General features: G+C 43.9%; 1 protein-coding gene across 2 annotated transcripts in view; it reads right to left on the reverse strand.

Moving 5' to 3' along the window:
- Window positions 1–4,518, reverse strand: part of Pdzd9 (PDZ domain containing 9) — an 11,326-nt gene that overhangs the window by 3,926 nt on the left and 2,882 nt on the right. The window lies entirely within an intron of this gene.

The following is a 4,518-nucleotide window of genomic DNA, read 5'->3' on the forward strand; positions in this document are numbered from 1 at the left end:
CCTATAGAAGGAAAGCAGATGAAGTCAGAACATCACCTATAGAAGGAAAGCAGATGAAGTCAGAACATCACCTATAGAAGGAAAGCAGATGAAGTAATGGCTTGAAAAGAGCTGTCCTGATCAGGAACTTAACTGAAATATTTTAAGGGTTCATATCATCTGAGTTCATCATGACTAAAGCAAACACTCTTCCACCATGAGTGTTCTTAGCATGATAACTTAAGTACGTTTCTAAATAGCTGTCTAATAGCATTCGGAGGACATTTCTGAAGTTCTTAGCTAAACAGAGGCTAAACTCCAAACCATAAGCATAGAGAAATAAGTGCTGTTACTAATAGAGAGACCACTTTCCACCCTGCCTGTGTGGGATTACCAGGCCCTCCACAGCAAATAGGCTATAAGCACAAGGCTTCTGTTTAAATTTTCTGCCCCTTCCTAAATTAAATTGAGCAAATAACTGTATGATACATTAATTGGCTTGTATTAGTTATGCTTATGGTATGCATATGCAGAACATTTGTTGATTCCAAGGAACCTAAACCTATGCCACTCTTGCCTCCACCTCCTAAGCATAACCCACTAGAATTGGTTCCAAAGACTCAGAACAGGACCACGGGTGGCACGGGGAATCGTGATTGTTGACCAAAGAACTTCTGAGTATCCAGCAGGTGGAAAGAGATCTATATCTCAACAACAAACTCCCAAATCCACAAAATGAAAGCTAAGAGAATTAGTTATTCACTTGTATGGACTTAACCACCCCACTGCCTGCTCCCTCCAGCCACCATGAAGACCTGTAAACTGGACCTGGTCACCAAGCATTCCTGCCTGAGTCACTAAACCTGCATTGGGATGACAGCAGTATCCAAATCTCTGCACCCTTTGGTCTCTCCCCATTTTCCCAGCCCGGTTCTCCAGATTTTCTGGCAATTCTGTCAGACATTGCCCTAAATCATGTGCCTTAGCAATGGTTTCCTGTTGCTTATAATAAGGAGCATGGGTATTAATATCCAGCAAAGCCTGTAAGGAGGAGTGCAGAAGGTTTGCTCTTAAAGGACAGATTCACACTGGGGACATTTTTAATTTTTAGTACTTCTCAGTGGAGCGCAGATCAAGTCTTAAGGGTATCATTGGCATGGGCAAGGCCATGTCAAGGACCCCAATACCCATGGAACTGGCAAAGCCTTCCCCAGATGAAGCTCAGAAGCATGCCAAAGCCTTCTTTTGCTCAAGTATGAACGTGTTGACCAGTGTGCAAAAACTAGCAACTACAGCTTTCTCATCTTGGATAACTGCAACCTGACACTGCTCATTTACGTAGGCCTCCTACTGAGACTGGCTAACTCCTCCTCATCCTCCTTGTGCAGTACATAGGCAGTACCCTCCATTAAAGTGAGTACAGCCATCCAATCCCCGCTTCTCTGTGTCTGTGGTTCCCTCAGTATCTGTAGTATCTTCATTCCTGTATTGCCCCGTCTGTGTGTGAAGCTAGGAGCCCCCAATAACCTTCATTCCAAGACACTGAAACCCAAGTTTGGAGAGAAGGGTCAGGAGACTGATGATGCATTACTATATCCTAATCAGGAATTACACTGATCCTGAGCTGGTGTCCAAGCATTGCCAGGGTCACATTTCTCTAGTGCCAGATCCTGTTCTAGAAAGTCTGAGGGATCCTCCTACATTGAATTTGAGAAGTAGATGAGAATAAAACCAGCCACTTGCTGAGCTGGACACAGTCATGCATCCTTGTAAAACCAGTACTCAGAAGGCTGAGGCAGGAAGACGGAAGGTTCAAGGCCAACCTCATCTACGTGGTGAGACTGTCTCAAAAAGCAAGACATAAACAGAAGCATGTCCTGAAGTTAACTTCAGAATTCAGCAAGGTGGCCGGGCGTGGTGGTGCATGCCTTTAATCCCAGCACTTGGGAGGCAGAGGCAGGCGGATTTCTGAGTTTGAGGCCAGCCTGGTCTACAGAGTGAGTTCCAGGACAGCCAGGGATACACAGAGAAATCCTGTCTCTTGGGAAAAAAAGAAAAAGAAAAGAAAAGGAAAAAAAAAGAATTCAGCAAGGCTTCTCTCAGAGCTACCTACCTTCAGGCTGCTCAGTATGAAACAGCTGCTCTTCCTCTGAGGTTAATTACAGTAACAAAGTTACGTCTTAGAATGAGCAGGGCGCCTGATGTTAAAAGGGGTGTTTATAGCTAAAAACCACGGCTTGGTGTTCCCACCGCTTAATTATGTTGTAAGAGAGTGGTTTTTATCAGGAGGACAGAAAATAAACAGCTGAATTCCCTGACTACTCTGGCTTTAAACCAAATGTGTCAGGGTATGAATGTGATTGTTGTCAGGAGACAGATAATGCCTTTCATAGATACCAATTCAGTCCTGATGAACACCAACTTCATCATGAACTTTTTTCTACTTTAATAGACTGTAGGAAAGACACTGTATAGACCTGTTTAAATTGCATGAATTTAAATTAACTGTGCAGCAGCCACAGCACTACTGGAAGGTGGGTCTTTTTCGCTGTTCCATCTAGGATGTAAGTTGGACACATTTTGTGTGATTACAATCACATTTTTGGGGGGTTGGGAGTTTTTTGTTTTTTTTGGTTGGTTGGCTGTTTGGTTGGTTGGTTGGTTTTTGGCTCTCCACTGTTAGCAACCATAGGACCTGCACATGGAGAGGAATTAAGAAAATGTAGATGAATAAATGAATCCATGAGCCTGGGTATGGCTAACTGAATAAGTGAAGCCAGTGCATGGCTAATGTCCACCGTCAACGCCGTGATAATATGTTAAAGCTATAGTAAGAGCTTAAAGCTTTGTGTATCAAACAGCCACAGAAAGCCAGCATCAAATTAGCAAATCAAGATTAAACAGCAAAGACAAAGGACTTTAGTGTGTGTGAGTGAGAAATCACAGGGAGGCAGCTGCCAAAGACAGCGAAGCTCATGATCGCTGTCAAAATCATGGAAAAGCAGACTTTGACACCTAGACACTGAGTGGTAACTGATGGTCATGAAAGCCTGTGGAACCCAAACATCTGCACTGAAATCTCACTGTTTTCCAGGAGAGCCAGCCCTGCACAGAGAGACTCTTTGAAATTAAAAATCTTTTTAAAAATTTAAAAAACTCACTCCTGCTCATTAGGCCTGGTAACATGGTATGAGATTCATTTCATAGGAGGTCATGGGTTCAAAAGTGGCCTTTGAGCACAATCCTTAAATTTGGGTTTGCTTCCCCTGCCCCATATAAGTACACACACAATTATATATATATATATGCATATATGTATATATAGGTGTGTGTGTATATATATAGTTTGGTTTTTATTTTGAGGTCTTTTCAGGCAGGGGCTCCACCTGCCAAATGCTGGGGTGACGAGCATGAAGTCCCTAATTATCTCTACAGTCCACAGATTATCTCACTTCCTGAAGCGCCCAAACTTCACTATCTGCATTCCAGGAATATTGCAGACATTTTGAATAACAGGAGTGCTAATAGTTTGTATAACACCTGGGGAAGATATTCACTGTTCATTCCTTAAGTGTGGACACAATAAATGGGTCACATTGTGGGTAAGTCACAATGGATTAAAAATCGAACTTAAGGCTGAAGAGACAGCTCTGTGGTTATGAACAATTGCTACTTTTCCAGAGGACCTGAGTTTATTTCCAGCACCTGTGTCAGACAGCTCACAACTGCCTGTTAACTCCAGCTCCAAGGGCTCTGATACCCTCTGAACTCCACAGCCACACACTCATGTGCACAGAATCACACACACTAATTAACCATTAAAACCATTTTCAAAGAGAGCTCAGAGAGCTCACTAGTTGTAGCCTCGTCATGAGATTCTGTGTCACATTCAGGTATCAGTAATACCATATTTATATGCTGATTTAGATAACAAGTATGTCCCCTAGGCTCAGTTATTTAAACAACTTGTCTCCCGGTTGTTTGGAGCCTTGTTGGAGGAATTATGCCACTCGTGGAGACCTTCGAGAGTTTATAGACCCACCCCACCTCCAGTTTGTCCTTTGTTTTCTGCATGTGGTCGGATGTGACTTCTCAACCTCCTGCTCCAGTCCCCTGCCACCCTGCATCCCCTGCCATCTAGAAGCACTTCTCTTCCTTACACATATTGTTCAAAGACAGCTGGAACCGAGGCAATGCTCAGTGGGCCTGACAAGCATGAGGGCCACAGTTCAAGTAGCCAGTCCCCATGCACATGTCTGGTGCATGTGACAGCCCACCTGGAATCCAGCGCACACTGGCTAGTGAGATTAGCTCACCTGCAAACTCCAGGCTCACATGAGAGATTCCACCTCGATATATATGATAAAGACCCCCAGCACCAGTCTGGCACTCTCTATATCACTCACACATATACATGCAGAAAAAATAATTTTAAAAGACAACTAGCGCCGGGCGTGGTGGCGCACGCCTTTAATCCCAGCACTCGGGAGGCAGAGGCAGGCGGATTTCTGAGTTCGAGGCCAGCCTGGTCTACAAAGT

This window comes from Mus caroli, chromosome 7 (genome assembly GCF_900094665.2).
Source record: "Mus caroli chromosome 7, CAROLI_EIJ_v1.1, whole genome shotgun sequence".
NCBI classification, from domain to species: Eukaryota; Metazoa; Chordata; class Mammalia; order Rodentia; family Muridae; genus Mus; species Mus caroli.